Source organism: Haliotis rubra, unplaced genomic scaffold, assembly GCF_003918875.1.
Source record: "Haliotis rubra isolate DU_JTF1 unplaced genomic scaffold, ASM391887v1 Scf395, whole genome shotgun sequence".
NCBI classification, from domain to species: Eukaryota; Metazoa; Mollusca; class Gastropoda; order Lepetellida; family Haliotidae; genus Haliotis; species Haliotis rubra.
In genome coordinates this window covers 368,848-389,610 of record NW_025767074.1, presented here as the reverse complement: position 1 = coordinate 389,610, position 20,763 = coordinate 368,848, and the positions used below count along the sequence as shown (strand labels likewise).

The 20,763-nt window shown below is 39.5% G+C and overlaps 1 protein-coding gene across 1 annotated transcript in view; it reads right to left on the bottom strand.

The window, feature by feature from the left end:
* Nucleotides 1-20,061, bottom strand: part of LOC124286898 — a 48,441-nt gene extending 28,380 nt beyond the window's left edge. The window contains exon 1 of the mRNA XM_046723339.1: nucleotides 19,936-20,061. The gene's annotated coding sequence lies outside the window, so the exon portion shown is untranslated. The remainder of the gene's footprint in view (nucleotides 1-19,935) is intronic.
* Nucleotides 20,062-20,763: the final 702 nt, after the last annotated feature.

Sequence of the window (20,763 nt, the reverse complement as noted above, 5' to 3'; positions counted from 1 at the left end):
ATTTCAATAGAGCCAACATACGTACATTGTACGTCAAGATATTCAGCACGAGACTTTAAGGGTCGGGTTGTTTCGAGTCCTTGGATGGGTGACCGTGTTTGGCAGCTTGACTCCTGAGAGTTTCTAGGACTTCAGTCCTGCCCCACAACAAAGATCGTGTGACACATGTGATCTCACCTTAGGCAAACGAGTTTGTTCAAACTGGCTTCTGTTCACCCAGCAGAAAATGGGTACCCGGTGGAATAAATCATGTGACTATAACCTTCTAGCGCCTTATCCTGGGTAATAACGAACTGTCTGCGCTATGAGCATGCCGTCTGTGTAGCGCAATATAATAATTATTATTATTATTGTTAAATGCTATACAGTCACTGGATCGGTTAATACCCGTGATACAGAGAAGCACTCGGCTGATGCAGATCGGCACATGATGGTATTCCCATTTAACGCTTCTTAGTTTCACTTCACTTTCATCAATTAGCCGACAAGGAGCTTCAAACAGCCTGTCCCTCTTTCTTTCGCTGACATGTATTTCCATCAGTGCCTTTGGTATAACACCCCTTTGAACAGCATTTCCCTTATGTAGCCAGGGTCAGCATAACGAGAGATCAAAGCTCAGCGTGACCTGTGAGACAATGTCGAGCGTGCCTAACAAATAGATTCCAGTTTCCAAATATAGTTCTTTTATGTTTGATAATATTTTAATGCATGTTGCATTTTTGTATGATGGCCAACAGCTATTATGCCTATGAAGAAATCACTTAAGGAGCTGTTAACTACACTTAAGCAGTATTTCAGGTCCATCAAGGCGGGCCAGATGTTGGAAAAACCCAGTTTGTTTTCACGTTTATCGTCTCAGCATTACAATTTTGACGTTACCAGATACGCCAAATTATTACCTTGCTATTGGTCAGGGTCTTGGATTTGATCCCATTAATGACGAGATGCCTCAATCTAAGTGTCATTTAAATGATATTTTTATGACATATTCACAAAGCTGTCTTTTCTGTCCTTTTCCAAATGGGCAGAAAACAACTAATTGGCATGACGGCATATTTTGAAGAACATTAATAATCCACACTGAATTCGAATGTTTTAGTTTCACCATTTCACATTACACAAAACAATAGATGTAATTGTAGCGAAGTATACCTGACACCACCATCAATTACCATCAACCCTCTAAAACCACGAAATTGGAAGAGATCATTCAAAACTTTTTCAGGTTGTTAACAAATATTCAGATTATTTTTCAAATTGTTGTTTAAAGTAAAATGTTTGGCTTCTTCATTTTCAATTCCAGAGCCTAGCATTGATGAATTTCTTAAAAACCGGTTGCAAGACAAAGAAAGACACATAAACGTTCGATCTTATTGCAAGTTTGTGAAAGATCTTTTCGATGGTACCGTAATTGTTTTGAAGATATTTCAAGTAGGTTAATAATGATGTTTAATATAGGTATATGCTTATACTTTAATAGCCTTTGGCGAGGAACTCAGGAGGATTCTACTTGCCTAGAGGTTTAGGCAATTATTTCATGTCGAATTGAAATATTGTTTCGGGAAGGAAAAATGTGAAAATAACGTTTTATATGTCAGCTTCACATGTTAGTTGACTTCCATCATGTTTCAGTCAATCTTTATTCAAAGTAACAAATTGATGACGCCATGCTCAATAATAGCATCATGCTACCATGACAAACTTATTATAATGCTACTTTTAGAGTGTTTATAGTTTTTCGTCCTTGGCGTCATTGCGAGATACTATTGTGTAATAGTATTTATAACGCCAGTGCCGGGTGCACAGTTAAGCAGCAGGTCAAGGTGTGAGAAGAACTAGTCTCGATTATCCGACGAAATAGCCTTGTGACGCTGTGTTCCCTAATATCATCGTGTTAAGGGTTTTAGGATCCTTAAGAACATTTTTGTCTCGATTATCACATGGACATTTGTAAAGTATGTTACTGAGTTATAAAAGACATCTTGATCCTAAACACAAGCCATACCCGTTAAGTCCGGAGTAAGGACAACTACCGACCGAAAACGTGTCACCTCCGAAACCCTTAAATCCGACCAACCAACAAGGCATGGTCTTTATGGATTTCGTTAACTGATGCAATGAAATACTCACTCAGGCAAAGACTTAGTGAGCGAGTTGGGTTTTACGCCGCTTTTAACAATATTCGAGCAATATCACGGCGAGGGACACCAGAAATGGGCTTCCCACATTGTACCTATATGGGACTCGAACCCGGACGAGCGAACGCTTTAACCACTAGGCTACCCCACCACCCCCTCACTGTAAAGAATATTCCTTGATTGAATGTAAGTGAGAAATGAAACAAGATACTAATAATCATTTGATACAGTTGATGTTTGAGATGATGTAGACAGCTGCATCAGTAGGGATGTTTGTACGTCATATCCCCATTTGTAGTGCACATTCACGGCGAGTCTGAGTTTCCTAGGGGGCATCCCCTGGACTAAATGTTGACAAGTTTCAATCTCGTGATGAAGACAAACCGCAGTGCCTGCTTCTGCAACAATGATGACTCTCCGGGGACAGTCGGGATCAGGAACGTCGGTGAATGCATCACCAACAGGCTGCGGACTGGGTATCACCGTTATAGAGGCACTGTGCCTCCCTGAACAAACTTAGTGCTTTGTTGAGAGACACGATAGGATCTGACGTAGGCGTGGTCATGGGGAGGGGACGGACAGGACTCTGGTTGGGGTTGTGCGTGGAGGAGGGTGTGGGGGTAGAAGCGCGTGGAAGTAAGGTGTTCCCAGCAAATATAATGTTATTTTTTACATCTCTGTAGCTTATAACAGAGCCAACTATTTGGTCAACATCAGTCATGCTACTTTGATTTTTTTCTATACTGTGCCATTATAGATTTTCTCTTGTAATATAAAAGGACAATTCTGTCAGTTCAGCATTGGATGAGTAAGTGAGTGTGGGTTTACGCCGCTTTCAGCAACTTTTCAGCATAAAGGCGAGGGACACCAGAAGTGGGTTCACACGTTGTACCCATGTGGGGAATCGATCCTGAGTATTCAGCGTGACGAGCGAACACTTTAAGTACTGGGCTACCTTACCGCCAAGCCTGCCCTCCATTTGAGGAAAACTCGCAGAAAAACAAGTCACAGGTTATTGATGCTCATGGTTTTCGTAAATTGGAGAGAGCAAAACAACAATGTCAGATGCTGTCTCTTGTTGGGTTACCTGCCCTATGTTTCTGCGGTCAAGGTCACCGTATCCGGATAGACGTGGCATTAACTAACACTGACCTTCATGCTAGCCACAACACCAATAATCCTTGAAACAGTCTCAGTGAGATATGCTGGATGCTAGAGCCCTGTCATGTTACGGTCTGTCAGTTAAATGTGGAATGAAATCCCAATGATGGGTTTAGCATTTGGCGTTTAGCATTTGGACATCAACCCATGAGGACTGGTGAAAATACGAAATCCTTACAACGATCAGTTGATTTGGGATGCTAATCTCACCATCACATGAATTAGGAAACCTTGAAGACGTAATCAAAGTTGCTACTGTATTTCTAACACATCACACAAAACAATAGAGAACTATTTTAGAATGAAGTTTGATGACAATTTTTATGGATATACAACTTCTTTTATTGTGAAAGGCGACGCTTCGACACAGATTCTAATGCCGTTGTCAAGCAAGTGACAACGGCATTAGAATCTATGTCGGAACGTCGCCTTTCACAATAAAAGAAGTTGTATATCCATAAATATTTCATGATTCTTCATCAACTCAACTTCTAAAATGCCCATCAAAGAAGTATTTTAGAATGGTACCTTTGTAATTATCGAACGTCGGGGAAACTGAGTACCAAGTCTCAAAAACAAATTCCGTTTGGTGTACAAGAAATAGTACAATGAATATGTCACTGAAAATCAGCGAGAACACCCGGTGTTCACGAATAGGTACGCATGGACTACCCTACCTGTATAACCCGCCATTTACAGAATGTGCCTAAGAGTGAGTGAGTGAGTTTAGTTTTACGCCGCTTTTAGCAATATCCCAGCAATATTGCGGCGGGGGACACCAGAAATGGGCTTCACACATTGTACCTATGTGGGGAATCGAACCCGGGTCTTCGGCGTGACGAGTAAACTGTTTAGCCCCATTTTTATATTTTATTTTATTTTATCTAAGAAAGGAAGTATACTGATGTACAAAAGCGAGTACACACCTGGTGTTTTGAGACTATTAAAACAACGTAAACATTTTGCTAGCAATTGGGTACGATATCCATGGTGTTATTGTCACACAATGTTTGTGACTCGTGAGTCGCGATCAAAACACTTTTCTAAATATTACGCTGTTTCAGGCAAACATTTAACCAGATCATCAGGTGTGTGCTTTCTTTTGTACTTCAGTTTAGTTTTTCCCTCACGCCGTACAACAATACCCCTGCCATGCGGCAGTGATCCGTTGCTATTGCAAGGCATGTCGAGCTCTGTTATAATCTTAAAACACAATCATGAAATAATTCATTCCGAAATATATTTCAAAACGCCCTTTTTCAAAACATTCAAGTAATTTGTACTTGGGTACACATGTTCTAGACGTTTTAAAATTATCATTTTCGTTTTATTCGTTGTTTTCGTTTTATGTTAAACTTACTTCCCCTGGAGCGTAAGATACATTAATGTCAGCACCACTTATCTACCTACATCGTTTTAAGCCTGTTTAAATGTTAGATAGTAGTCGTGATGTATGTTCCTATATAGGCCTGTTTTGCGTACACCCATTAAATAAATGCACTTCTTCTTTTAAAGTGTCACAAACTGTTTGCTCACAATACATTAGGCAGTTGTCATTAGAGTAAATCACATTTCGGCCAATAAACGGAACGAATTACATAAAACACTGGAATACCTCGACAAGATTGGGCAAGCGAAAATGGGTAAACTCGCCAAAGACTCGCCCTGTTTGCAGCAAATGCAATTCCACATGTTAGACAAATGGATTTGCGAGAAAAACGGGAACATTAACTGGGTGGTTTATTCGCTTGATGCGAGCAACCGAAAATCTTATCGTTATCCTGTTGTGAGCAAATTAACTTAGCCCTTCCTCAAGCTTCAGTGTGCAATGGCTTGTTGATCTGTTTAGAGTTCGCTCCACCAACGCCATCTGTTATCGTGGCCATTACCAAGCACCATATCTTGATATGTAATACAATATAAACATGACATTGGAGAGGGAAACGTTAGTGCAACGATGAACATGCGGATGAGAAACGTTCATTGAATTTGGCATTGTGTTACTTCTATTTTAACACGATTTAACCACTTTTGAAATCCACGAATGTAATCGTTTTCACTTCGTATTAAATTATGTATTTTTTGTGAAATGGAAAAGTTCTTGGTTTCAAGGTTTTTCCGTGGTGGTCTTTATGGTGGGTGTCAGATCAATTCAAGAAGTCCACCTGAGTGAACGAGTTTGGTTTGATACTGTTTTGATGATGATGATGATGATGATGATGATGATGATGATGATAAAAATAAAGATGATACACATATATTAGTACTATCCCGTTAAAAGAATTTCATTATCCGCTCAGTTCCCTGAGTTTGTACTTGAATTGTAGCTAAGATGCATGCAGTTACATTAGATTTTCGTTCTACCAGGTACCCATTCACTGATGGGAGAGGCATATTTGGAACAAAATCGTTAGTGAGGCCAGAACTTAAGCCGGTAGCGACTTTGGAGTCGGGCACCCATGCAACTCCACTCCGCCACCTATGCTGCTTAACGTGCATGTGATCACAGTAAACTACCTTTATGACGAACACGCTTAGAACGAACTGACGGATATATCGAACTATTTTAGGCCCCGGTCACTTCCTACATATTTGCCTCGAAATATCTAATGACTGTTATAACGAAATAGAATTAGTGGTCCCTCGTGTTCGTTATAACCATAGTTCATCATCAAATAGGATATTAGTTACAGTTCAGATTCGGAAGGGTATCTGAGTACCCGGCGTTACATGGTGTAGGTTTTGAGCTGTTTTGTAGCAAAAATTCAATTCCAATCAAGACGGAAGAAATGTCTTAATATACACAGTGACTGCATACATATTGAGAGTCAAAGTAGGGTCTATGATATTTACCTCCATGTTAAAATTAGCCTGTAGGCTTTCCAAGCTCCCGTCGGCCTGACGAGAGAACGTTTAACACGTGAAATCAGCTCAATGGCGATTTTCGACAGCATGAACTCAACAATACATGAATAAAGAACAATGCGACACAGTAATTGTTGGGTTGGGTAGGATAAAGATATGTTCCTGAGGAATACATTACATGAATCAGAATCAGGTTAACGAAACACTGACAGGTCCTATACTATAGATACATGTTTATGCATGCTGAAGAGGCTGACCTTTCACATGAAAGAATCTAATTGTATTTTATAACACATTTAAAGATGTGTGTGTCGCTGTGTGCGATTATTCAGATCTATTTTTACGTTTCCTTCTGGGGCGATGAGTATTAGGTATAGCAACCCGAGAACCCGAGATTCAGAAAAGATGAAGCTAAACCCACGTGCGTCATGTCTATCATTGTGATGCTCCAAGAACAACAACGCAACAAGAGTTATACCTGGTGTCCTTTCTGTCTGTAGTATGAAGAAATAATTAGTTGCAAGTGAGACTGCGTCAGTGAATAATAAACTAAATAGACGTGAACTATGCAAAATAATAAATGTCGACGCAATATTCACCATTTTACCCTTTCACAATGGCCATATTAGCGAGATGACACCAATAAGACACCTACGTGTTGCGTTAACAAGTACTCAGTCGACGTTAGAAATATCAAATTATTGTTAATCGGTTTTTTCACATACGCAGTAAATAAGAAAAATAGGGCAAAACAAGACTTATTCATGTCTGGTTATTGCTTCTATTTAAGATTAATAAAAGAGCGCGGTCATTTTTATGTGTCAAAATGATCATGAACGCTTGTGGTCGTGAAGTGCATAGAACCAGATAGATTACTTCAATGCTTATGGACTGTTTTGTCTGCGTTTCACACAGAAATAGAATCAACAGCAAGATTCGTAATTCTAAACCTATACCAGTTTAAAAGTTTACACAAAGATACAACTTAGACCTCAGTTACCATCTGAACGGACTTTTGAGGATTTAGAATCGATCCTACCGGGTACCCATTTACAACTGAGTTAACAGACATCTGCCCAACCGAACAAGATAGCCACATGGAGCCTGACAGTGTAATTCATTGTTTGTACGGATCAAATCGAAAGAAATTATCCGTATCAAACGTTGCCTAGATTTCTGATTCGTGGCCGGTATACGGGAGTTCCTGTGCCTACTTCTAAAAAATGCCTTCCTGTAAAAAAAGTCTGCACTTCGGTAAAGAAATGTGTCATTTGTGAAAGAAATTCAATATGTCACATCACTGAACTTGCACACCAAACGTCTTCAACCTTGGTTTTCTTTCACATCGTGGTTTTCTGTATTCTTCGTTTTAGGACGCATGTTTTTCATATCTTTGCCATTGAATAAACAGCGTACCTTTCCACATCCTTGCACAATGTAGGCCGACGTCAATATCAGCGCCTTCCGAAAGATTTCTTTGCGAGAACCATGTACCGAATGCTTATACATCCATATCAAAAACTGACGCCGTGAAACACGAATTTGCGCAATCTGTTGGTTGTGTCTGTTGTTAATTTTACAACAAAAATGAACAACGTGGACAGAAATAATTCAGCATATTTCCCCTCGGGGCAGAGTTTTTAAAATATTAAAGCACTGCCTCGTCGTATGTCACGGCAAATGAAAGGTTGGGCGTGTAAATTAGCGGTATACGCGTCGCCTGAACTACTTTCAATGTACATTGGTGTTTTTTCTATTTCACTCATTATAGGAGAAGGCGCCCTTGAATAGCTGTTGAGATTCCAAGATGATAGCCATGCTCCTTGGAGATAGGCTCCTGGGGCGAGACCTGCTCTCTCTAATGTCCTTACAGCAATTTTTATTGATCTTCATCTCTTCCCGAAAACTCGTTTTTAAGGACGATCTTACTTCCGGTGAATACCAGCTGCCGGATTAACGTGACAAGATCTCGCGATATTTTGCGATAGGTGTCACATAATGGTTCAGTAGAGGTCCTTGTTTAATGTTACCTATTTCAAACATCATAGGGTTCACCTGGTTCCGTTTTAGCATTTCTTTGAAATGCTACTCCTTTGTGGATGAGCTCGGATTTGATGCGGTTTTTTAGCTGTCATATAACAATTTGTCACCTTAAGTGACACAAGCGGATCAGGTGCTGGCCGTTTTGTAGTTCAGTATCGAATTAGAATTGGGATTCGGAATAATGTCTGAACAACAGCAACTTTAACTCCACTCCCTTTCCTCATCACACCCCACAGGTTTTCATCCTCATCAACCCTCCAACGTCTTTAAGTGGGTGAAATTAAGTTTAATTTGGTGTTAATGAGAATTTTACTCATATATCGACGTACATTCATAGTCGTGGCAGCTTGTACTAGTTATGTTTGTTGTTGTTTAAAGCCACACTTAGCAATATTCCAGCTATATGGCGGCGTTCTGTAAATATTCGAGTCTGGACAAGACAATCCAGTGATCGATATCATGAGCATCGATCTACGCAATTGGAATACGATGACATGTGTCAACAAAGTCAGCGTGTCTGACCACCTGATCCGGTTAGTCGCCAATTCTAATCAATTCGCCACGGGTCTGTACTAGCCATGACCGGGACAACACGGCGCAGTTTAGTATGACATATCATTCCAAGCCGACCGCTCTTTAACGTGACTTCGCATGACGAGGCCAGAGGATCAAACCCATGCCTTCACCCTCTCCTGGCAGACGCTCCATCTACTACACGAATGGCGTTCCAGAGAGAGTAAGACAACTGAATCCTGTCAGTTGCTTGATATAATCCCTCAATCACTGGTTACAGATTCGATAAAGAACCATGTTCAAGATCGTGGTCTTCGTGTTCAAATCCTTGCATGATCTAGTTCCACCCAACATTAGGGAGATTATCTCCCATTATATCCCCGGTGGACTCAGAGAAATAGAACATGAAGATGGTTGGAGATACCATCCACAAAAGGAAAGAACTATGATGACAAATCTTTTTTTCCAAAGCAGGACCCATATTGTGGAACAATCTCCCAAACAACATCCAGGACATATGAGAGCTGGACCAGTTTAAGTGAATGCTAAAAACACAGCTTTTCAACGCTGCCTTTGCCTGAGCACTTCTGAGCAATTTGTTGGAACAGGCGCTATATAAATATTAACTTTATCATTTTCTTTGAGAGGTATTTTAAAAGTTGTATAGATGAATGAAAACCAAGTTCTATGGATAGTCAACTTCTTTATTGCAATGCTCTCATTCTATGGATAGTCAACTTCTTTATTGCAATGCACTCATTCTATGGATAGTCAACTTCTTTATTGCAATGCACTCATTCTATGGATAGTCAACTTCTTTATTGCAATGCACTCATTCTATGGATAGTCAACTTCTTTTTTAATGCACTCATTCTTTCAACTTCATTGCACTGCATTCTATGGATAGTCAACTTCTTTATTGCAATGCACTCATTCTATGGATAGTCAACTTCTTTATTGCAATGCACTCATTCTATGGATAGTCAACTTCTTTATTGCAATGCACTCATTCTATGGATAGTCAACTTCTTTATTGCAATGCACTCATTGCAATAAAGAAGTTGACTATCCATAGAACTTGGTTTTCCTTCAACGTTATCAGTATTATTATATATCAATAACTTTAACAATTCGCTCGTTTGTCTTTATCCCCTTGTTGTAATCACACATAGCAAAACATGATACATTCTGGACATACCATTGGGGGATTGTAAGTAAACATCCCTATAAATTCCCGTACGCAGTGAACAAACTCGAAGGTATTATACGCCATACAGCATCTATGTTTTATATGCTTTGCGTCACATAAGATTCGTCAGAGTGACCTCGTGACCCCGTGTGACTGGCGTGGACCTTTTTCTCTCTCTGCTATCAATCTGACATAAAATCGACCGCAACATAATACCAAAGAAGCAAGACTGTAATCACAATGAAATATTCCATTGTCGTTTATGCTTGTCGTCCTAAACTTCCCAAGTGACGTCTTGTCTCAATCTGTCACAGAAGCCTTCAACAATGGAGTATCACAGACAGTCTGATATTTCACCGTAGAACATGTTAAAGAAGTTTTTTTCAATATCAAATCGCGTTTATGGCGAATGAAATGCAATACAAGCAGACTCCGACGAATGTAATTAATATATTCATTGAATATAAATATATTGAATAATGATGTTAGATTGTTAGATTAACAAAGGCGAGAGAAAGACTGACAGACAGGCGGAGAGAGAATGACAGAGAGAAATAGAGACAAATTGGATTTGAAGTGGTTTGAGGCAGACCGGGGTTTTTTCAGCCAGAACACTATCTTTTATAACACCAGGCATATCTGATGATAAAAAGTTTTGCCTTTAAAACTAATAAGAAATATGTATTTTTTCAGAATTTTCGGGGAAAGATTATTTTGCTAACAAAACACCGGCATGTCTACTCAGAACATCAAGTTGTTGGTCTGTGTCTTTTCTTTGCTGACATTTATTGTTTTACACGTTTTATCCCCAGACACACAGACCTATCTAATATTTCCAGACGAATATTAAAGCCATTACTCTTTTCAAAGAAACCATATGTAACATAATCACTGCAAAATTCAAGAACAGGAACAGGAACAGCAGCTGGATGCCGGATCACAGTTAATACAGCGCATTTCTATGTGATGGTGTTGATGTCATCCGATACCCCCTGGAAGCACTTGAAGGTATTCCATGCCTAATGTAAAAAGGTGGATTGTCTATGAGCACAATTATCCATCTTCATTCGCAGTGTCCATTACCAGTGGGATATGTGCTTTTATTGAGATTTGTCCACAACAAGCCCAACTGATCACGATCATCACCAGACATCAGATAGAGATATGGAGGGATGCGTATGTTCCTCAACCCCTTCCCCGGAACTAAGGCCGGTTGCATTCCCCATTAGCCATTTAATAAACCTTCACCATTAGGGTTCGGCGAGTGTGTAGCACTGGCACGTGAAAGGAGTCAATTAGTTGGTCTTGAAGAGAGGTACTGGCCATATATAGAAGTGGAATGCGATCGGACAATGCAAACTGGACACTTGGACATAACGGTTCTGAACCATACACAGTGTCCACAGAGAGGCGACGCCAATTAACAAGGGATTATAGGGGCAATCTTTGTAAGGCCGCGCAGAATGATGTCGGATTTGAAGGCTTCAAGCGGCCGGAGAGACAGGTATAATAGCATCAACCGCTGTTTCAGATCGTTATTTGGTGTTAAACCATACATTTTCTTCTGTAAAACTTGTCAATATTGCATAAGTATTCTTGTTTCTGTCTTTGTGAGCATGGCATCAATAAACATCATGAATGTTCATCTGACAAGGCAGACTCCTCTTAGAGACAACACTAACGTAAAAGATACCCCGTGAGCTGGAACGAATGTATTGATTGATAATGAAATGCGTAGAATAAAACCTCGTTAACTCGAATCTGGGAACCATCGATAATAGATCGAGTTATCCACGACAAGGGGGAGACCGCTGCTTATATTTGGCTCAATGAGGATTCAGTCCAGCTCTTGAAGTTACATCCTCTCTAACTGTATATTGCGTTTTCAGGTTATTAAGTTTCCCGTGTACTACTATTTACTTCAAATAATGAAAAGTCTTGAATCCCTTGTATACCTGACCCGTGAAGATCCGGGTTAAAATTGGTCTTCAGCATGCTTGTCGTAAGAGGCGACTAACGGGATCGGGTGGTCAGGCTCGCTGGCTTGGTTGATACATGTCATGGTATCCCCATTGTTTAGATCGATGTTCATGCTGTTGATCACTGGATGGTACAGTAGACGAGACTGGCTGACTGACTGAGTTTGGTTTTACGCCGCTTTTAGCAATACTCCAGCAACATCACGGCGGGGGACACCAGAAATGGGCTTCACACATTGTGCCCATGTGGGGATTCGAACCCGGGTCTTCGGCGTGACGAGCCAACGCTTTAACCATTAGGCTACCCCACCGCCCCACAGTAGACGAGAATTACATGAATGATATAACATGACTGTAACATGTTGTTTCATCAGATACAGTAGACTGTGACTATCTGGAAGATAAGTCTTTTCTGGCACCTTTCAATCTAAAGCAACCATAGCCATCATGACAAGGTGGACCACAAGTGGTCAAGTTAGCTACAAATCACTGTAGAGAGTGGCGTGACTACTAAGTGAGTGAGTTTAGTTTTACGCCACTTTTAGCAATATTCCAGCAATATCACTGCGGGGGACACCAGAAATGGGCTTCACACATTGTACCCATGTGGGAATCGAACCCGGGTCTTCAGCGTGACGATGGCGTGACTAGGGTACGCCAGATAGTTTTGTTCGTGGGCTCGAATCCCGATTCGCCCAATTGTTTCTAGATTTATCAGCAACATGCCAGTGCCCGTGAGTATGAGGGTCGAACGTCCTGCATGAGGCTCACACGCAATGACTGCTGTAGAAATGAGCGTTCATAGCAAACCCTCATCTCGCCAAGATGATGGACTAGTTCAAGTCATGATGCAAGAGGTCGCTGAGATGGCGAAATGAGGTTTAACATGAATATTAAATTTGCATAGTGCATGACATACACGTGAGATTGTGTCTGTTTGAAGTTGTCCGGGCTAATTCTGGTTTCATAAGGCCAGATCTGGTCGTAGTTAAACATTGCTACCCACCCAGACCTAGTATCTTAACTCCGAGCCGACCAGTCCTTGTCTCAGCCAGACCACTGACATACCTGGTCGTAGTTAAACATTGATACCCACCCAGACCTGGTATCTTAACTCCGAGCCGACCAGTCCTTGGCTCAGCCCCAATGCAGGTACAACAGTACATTAATAGCGTCTTTTGGTCAAGGGATCGAACCACCGTCTTCCTGTTGTCTAGGCAGATGCGCTGCCCACTACACCACAGAGTCAGTCACCATTGTAGAACTCTCCACTACTGTTAGATGTGTTAAATGCATCCGTTGCGTTCCACCTTTCTAATATACTTTTATATTGATTCCTATATGATGTGTTGTGTATTCGTCACCTACATAAAGTGATATCAGAAGGAACTACCAATAACACTGAGGCCTGTGAATAACAGAGTTAGGACTAAGCAACATATGTCGTTACTGATAAGAGGAAATATGTAACTGATGTGACAACGGAGGGAGTCTCCGGAATCTCTACATATTAAACCCAACACATTCCTTCTCATTACATTTGAGATATACCAGCGATGAAGTCCTTTCACACTGCACACTTGATGCCGTGAGCGAAATAGCCACTGGCCTGCTAGCCAGTGGCCCGACTGGCTCGTGAGTTTCCATGGTGTTATTCTGTAAATATATCACTCTCTCCGACTTGTTAAGTTATGATACACTTTTAAATCATGCAAGATTATGGTCTGACAAAAATTGTCATCATATTAGCAACTTAATGATGAAACCCGTGTCATGCCGACAATATCTTTTTCGAAACGACATGTACCCTTTTGTAATCTTTTGCTTAGTTTCTACATTCAAATTTCGGGCTAGTGAATATATATGTATTCTGGCATATTGTCTGCGTAGTTTTTGTACAATGTGAATATATATAACAGGTTACATAAGTGCATTTGAAACAGTAAACGCAATTCAACCTTCGTGTTGCTGTCAATTCTTGAGCCAATACATCCTAACTGTAAGTACAATTTACGATTGTTCGTCATAGAATACAAATATATCTAGTCACAGAGTGACTCTTGGATTGAGTTACCCTTTAGCAAATGAAGTCGTCAATTATGCTCAAACCTTATCAGTGATCTCCGAGTTGATGTTATAACATCTCCCGAGACTCTGCATCTCTTGGTTCCTAAAGGTTTCGGTGTTAACGCCCGAGAATTTGAGTACGATTATTTTGTTATGAGATAATTAAAGGTGTATGCATACACGCTAACGATGCCCAAATAATGGCTGTGTATATATGTGCGGGTTTCAGCTGAAATGGCTGAAAGAATCTACGTCAGTGAGTCTGATTAATTGGGTATTAACTTAATCTAACTGTAAAACACATAGCTAAACTCCATTTGTGCTATTGCGCAAAGCAAATGCCATTAAAATATACAAGACAAAAAAAACATTGTTAGATAACCGCTTTTCGTTAATTCGGAGATTTTTTCTTCTGAATGATTTCACTTGAAGGTGTCGTCAAGGCAGGGTCGTATATGCGTTGCAATGAATGCATTAGAGTTGGCAGATTATTACATCATCCATGCACAAGTTTGCATTTAGTTTCATACATGGAAACACGCATGCATAAGTTTGCATTTGGTTTCATACAGGGAAATATCCGTGCATTAGTTTGCATTTAGTTTCATACATGGAAACACGCATGCATAAGTTTGCATTTGGTTTCATACAGGGAAATATCCGTGCATTAGTTTGCATTTAGTTTCATACATGGAAACACTCTTGCATTAGTTTGCATTTGGTTTCATACAGGGAAATATCCGTGCATTAGTTTGCATTTAGTTTCATACATGGAAACACTCTTGCATAAGTTTGCATTTGGTTTCATACAGGGAAATATCCGTGCATTAGTTTGCATTTAGTTTCATACATGGAAACACTCTTGCATTAGTTTGCATTTGGTTTCATACAGGGAAATATCCGTGCATTAGTTTGCATTTAGTTTCATACATGGAAACACTCTTGCATTAGTTTGCATTTGGTTTCATACAGGGAAATATCCGTGCATTAGTTTGCATTTAGTTTCATACATGGAAACACTCTTGCATTAGTTTGCATTTGGTTTCATACTACGAAATCGCGCTCGTTAATCATTCGGTATGCTTTGTATGAACTAAACATAATTTATCAATGTGCAAAATGAACAACTCCCATGCACAGATCTGGCCATGTCTCATGTATACAGAGATGGGATTGTGTGTCAAGCGTTTAAGAATGACATAATGTCTTAGATCTGTGAAACGAATGTCATAGTTCAAGGTCGGATAATGATATATCGCACGTGTATAAAATAATATCAAGGATTCATTCAGGACACAATCGCAGCGCATGTCACGTTATCTCCCCGACTTACGATGTTATAATACGATAGTAGCTTTGTGGGACGGGACACATATCTCTAATGTACGGAACTAATGACGCTTCAAAAATGACATGATATCAAACCAATTGAAATAATGGCATATCATACCTATAGAAATAGCGACATATCAAAGCTGTTGGCATAACGACGGAACAAATCTATTGAAATGCCGATGTATCAAACCTACGTATGAAACCTATTTAAAAATGGACGGATCAAACCCATTGAAATAATGACTTATTAAACTTATTGACATAACGACGCATCAAGTCTGTTGGAATAGTGATGCATCCAAGTTACTGAAATAGCGATGTATCACACATATTGAAATAACGACGGAACAAACCTATTGAAATACCGACGTATCAAACCTACGTATCAAACCTATTGAAATAACGACATATCAAACCTATTGAAATAACGACGTATCAAACCTACGCGTCAAACCTATTGGAAAATAGACGGATCAGGCCTGTTGAAATAGCGACACATCAAAGCCATTGGAATAGACTATCAAACCTATTGAAATAACGACGTATCATACATACTGAAATAACGACGTATCATACATATTGAAGTAACGACGTATGAAACCCACGTATCAAACCTATTGAAATAAACGACGTATCAAACATATAGAAATAATGACGTACCAAACGTATTTGAAATAACTATGCATCAAACGCTTTAGACCTAAACAAATACTACCATATGTCAAAACTACATATTAATATCGTGTTTCAGACGCATAGTGAATGTCGCCTTAAATCGATGTTAGCAATATTGCAGCAATATCACGGCGGGGACACCAGAAAATGGCTTCACGCTTTGTTCCCACGCGGAGAATCGATCCAGGGTCTCTGGTGTCGAGCGAACGCTTGAGCCATAAGGCTACCCCACTGTATAGAACTAATATAACATTTTAAATACGTCAAACGTTGTGACGTAGACGTAAGGATATGATACCATGGCATCACCAGAAAAAAGAAATGCCCCCGACACATGCTTCAAACCTGAAACAATATTTTTAATTCTCAAGTTTAAACCTAGATTATGTTGGGAATTAGTTTTATTTTTCTACAATTTCATATAGATATATCACATACGGACCCTAAAGTAGTGTTCATCCTATTACTAGAAAGTTCAGGCGTATTAAAACATTTCAGGTAAGATATTTGAATTTTCAAATAATATCCGGTTTCAATTAAGTTAAAATTTTACGCACTAAAAGTCATAGAGCAGTCTTGTTTGTGCAGACATTTTATGGCAATGTATTGAATTCTAAATCTACAACATCAACTAATAAGAAAATATTGGCTATCTCCGTTGAAATGTACGTTGGTGGAATACAGAAGTGGATATTTCTCGTCAATAATCCACGTCAGAATATCGTTTCTTCTCGTGAAAAATATTAACTTGCTTCCAAATTCAGTACTGTATTTTTGTTTTTACATGTTAACGGGATGATACTTTTTCAATTGATTCAGTACAGATCAATGTTTTCCTTTGAGTTTATGTATCGTTAACGATCGCTAAATATCAATGAGAAAGTTTGATATTTCATATGATGGGAAATACATAAAAAAACACTAATTATTCATCTGAAGTCAGAATATTATCCAGCATCTTTCATCGTCTGCATATTTCGTTCATCTCTGAAAACAATTTATGCACGTGACAAGAAAAGTAAAACAACGAAAGCCGTCGCAAATTTAGAAGCATATTATGTACAAACAACTTAGAAAATACTTCTCAAAAAAGGCTGTATAAAGTGTTAATCAAATGTAAGTTTCCTTGGGGGTGTAGTTTTAATAACATTGATTCAATCCGCCTTGTAACGTAGACACGTCAATATACCTTTGTGTGTAATCACGACAGCCGAGACGAACGCTGGAATAATCCCCGCTGTGGAATGTCGGTTTTATAGCAAAACACAGACAACGGTGTCGGATAATTTGAACTTATTGTCTGTTACACACTAACCACTTTTGCCAAAGATTTACACTAGCTGAATCGCATCACAGGCGTCAGTAGCGTTTGCGATGTGCTTTAGCCGAACTTTGTCAAATGATTAAGATAAAGGCATCAGTTAGGTTTGGGATGTTTTTGTAGCCGAAATTTGTTCAAGGATTAAGGTAGTTTGTCATCACGCAACCAACCTTGATACTAACTAACGCCACCTGGTGTCGTCATTGTCAACAAATATCTGAATAAATATCACAGGATCAGAGATACCTTCCGGTTATCATTATATACTGAATTGATATGAATTACCCGATATGTGGTGTTGAAACTGAGTCATGCTGTCACATGTCTCTACTTGAATAAGGGTCGTGGGGTCGCCTAGAGGTTAAAGCGTCCGCTCGTCACGCCGAAGATCCGGGTTCGATTCCCCACATTAGTACATTCCTGGTGTCCCCTGTCGTGGTATTGCTGGTATATCTGCGTAAAACCCAACTCACTCTACCGGAGAAAATATATCGGGAAGCCTAAGTAGAGGTTAATAAGTTATTCACGTGTACATGTAGCTATAATAGTTACGTCGTAGATATATATAAGTGAGCGCGCAGCTACAATAGTTACATCGTAAATATATATTTTTGGCGTGTAACTATAGCAGTTATATCGCAGATATATAAGTTGCCGTGTAACTATGATAGTTACGTCGGAGATATACAGGTTAGCGTGTAGCTGTAATACTTACGTCGTAGATATATAGGTTAGCGATGAGCTATAATAGTTACGTCGTAGATATATAGGTTAGCGATGAGCTATAATAGTTACGTCGTAGACATATAAGTTGGCGTGTAACTATAATAGTTACGTCGTAGATATATAGGTTAGCGATGAGCTATAATAGTTACGTCGTAGATATATAGGTTAGCGATGAGCTACAATAGTTACGTCGTAGATATATAGGTTAACGTGTAACTATAATAGTTACGTCGTAGATATACAGGTTAGCGTGTAGCTATAATAGTTACGTCGTAGATATACAGGTTAGCGTGTAGCTATAATAGTTACGTCGTAGATATACAGGTTAGCGTGTAGCTATAATAGTTACGTCGTAGATATACAGGTTAGCGTGTAACTATAATAGTTACGCCGTAGATATACAGGTTAGCGTGTAGCTATAATAGTTACGTCGTAGATATATAGGTTAGCGATGAGCTATAATAGTTACGTCGTAGATATATAGGTTAGCGATGAGCTATAATAGTTACGTCGAAGATAGATTGGCGTGTAGCTATGATAATAACCATAGTTATATTTTCTGGCATGTAACTATACTAGTTATCCCGTAGTTATACAGGTTAGCGTGTAGCTATAATAGATGCATTGTACTTACACATATTACCATCAAGATATACTAGTCACGATACACATAATACCGTTTTGCAGCTATAACGGTTACTCTGTACAAAAACAAGTTGTACTTCAGACATTCAAATTATAAAGGCTCCATTGTATTTTAGCGAGTTAAATGTAGCTACGGAGGTGATGTTGCTCAAATACAACCTTCATTGCGGGTATACGTATTCAATATAAAAAACCCATTGTATCCCAACTGGTAAATAACGTAATCTACAACACAGGAATGGTAGTTGCATGACGTCATCGTGTTTTCTGCTGTCTACTCAGCTATGACCATGTCATTATTTCCTACGTTCGACATATAGTAGTCCTCTGTAACCTATCGATGTGTTAGCAAAATGCCATTCCTCAACAGATGCTAACAACTCTAAGTGCTAAGAGGTGTCAGAGGATCTGGCAACAGGAGACCAGCAGCCTTTCGGGTCACTTAAAATGACATGCGCATGACACTCAGCATGTAAGATACAGGATAAACAACCCTTGTCGCAGATGACTGACAAGAAACCTCGTCCACCTGCCTCTAGGTGGCAGCGCTTGTCCATCTGATCACGGACAAGAACCGGAACACCAATCCAAGTCTCCAACTCTCATATGTGTGACTAACAACCTTTGCTTAATGGGTTTTACAATGAATGCTATATTGATCATGCCAATTTCTCGTATTGTTCTTAGTTTGTCTGTTTTATTTTAGTTCTTCGTGTTTTCTCTTTCGCATTGGTTCAGATATGTTTTTGCGTAGTGTGTGTTTTTTTATCTAAGACAACCAACATTGGAAAGGCGATTACAGACATGTTAGCAATAGGAAAATTGCAAATAAATGGGAAACACACTGTAAAAATATTAGTGTCCCCTTGTTCAAAAATATTCTAAATCAGAAATGTTTTGACCCTAAATCTTCAACAAATCTCACAAAAAAACCTTCATCACTTGAATGTGAAGAAACCACAATGCAAAGACGAAAAATATTATTATGTCTGTAAGAAAAAAATCGTATATTTGAATTATGCAATTTAAAAATAATTATCAAAGTTCAGTATAATGAATGTGAGTGTTAGTTCCAAACTTTACCTATAAACACGAATAAACGGCATTGTTACATATGAGAATAACTTCACACATGGCCCGATAACAATACTACATACCGATAATCAGCCAACATAGCCATACAATCATATCTTAAAGGAGTTAACATGCATATTACATCACTGAAGGCTGAGAACCTAAGCAAAGTTGTCAAGAACGTTGTCTGAGTAATCTACTCACTTGAAAATCCAAAAGTAAAGTTTCCTTAAGTTGGTCCAAAGTAGATTCGTGTAGAGTGTTACAAGCTGACCATCCCCCGTGAACGCACAGACCAAGCTTTCCTTTCTCAAACCAAAGACCGCCCTCCTCTTCTGGTCCAGTTAAATACTTCACCGCAACGTAGGCGGATGCAAGCCACAAGTCACTGCGCATGCGCTGGCGTTGGCCGCCATGACATGATTAGCTGGTACCAACACGCGTCACGGTGGCCTGGGATTTAATTGGTGATGAACAGGGCAACGCGCTCCGTTTGAGAGAGCTCACAGGACAGGAACTGTCGCGTAGATTATCGACTACTATAGCCTGGCTGCAACTTGAGGGTCGATAAGGCGATAGGTAGTGTTCCGAGCATATTTATTATCCGTATAACGTGAATGGTCTGAAGGGTATAGTTAGATAGATACTGATGGCGAGAAGAGAAAGACGTATAGGAATCGCGGGGGTATTTTACAGCGATGGCAGTGTCTGAATGTCACTAGAAGGAAACGTTTTCTGGATTTTGAGCTGACATGTCAACTTCACTTTTACACATGAAAGCGACATGATTTGTTCAATTGCTCTAAGATCAACACTAGCTATTGATACAACACAGTACAATGTAATACAAGTACGTTATATGAAATGCAGCAGGTACATGCCCATTACTGGCACCAAATCAAGACTTATGAAAAGTATATAGAAACATTACTTCAATTACACTACACACGTACCATTAACACATAATACAGCATGGCACCTTATATCAGACTGTATCACAATGTCAATATACTACAATACCAATATGACACT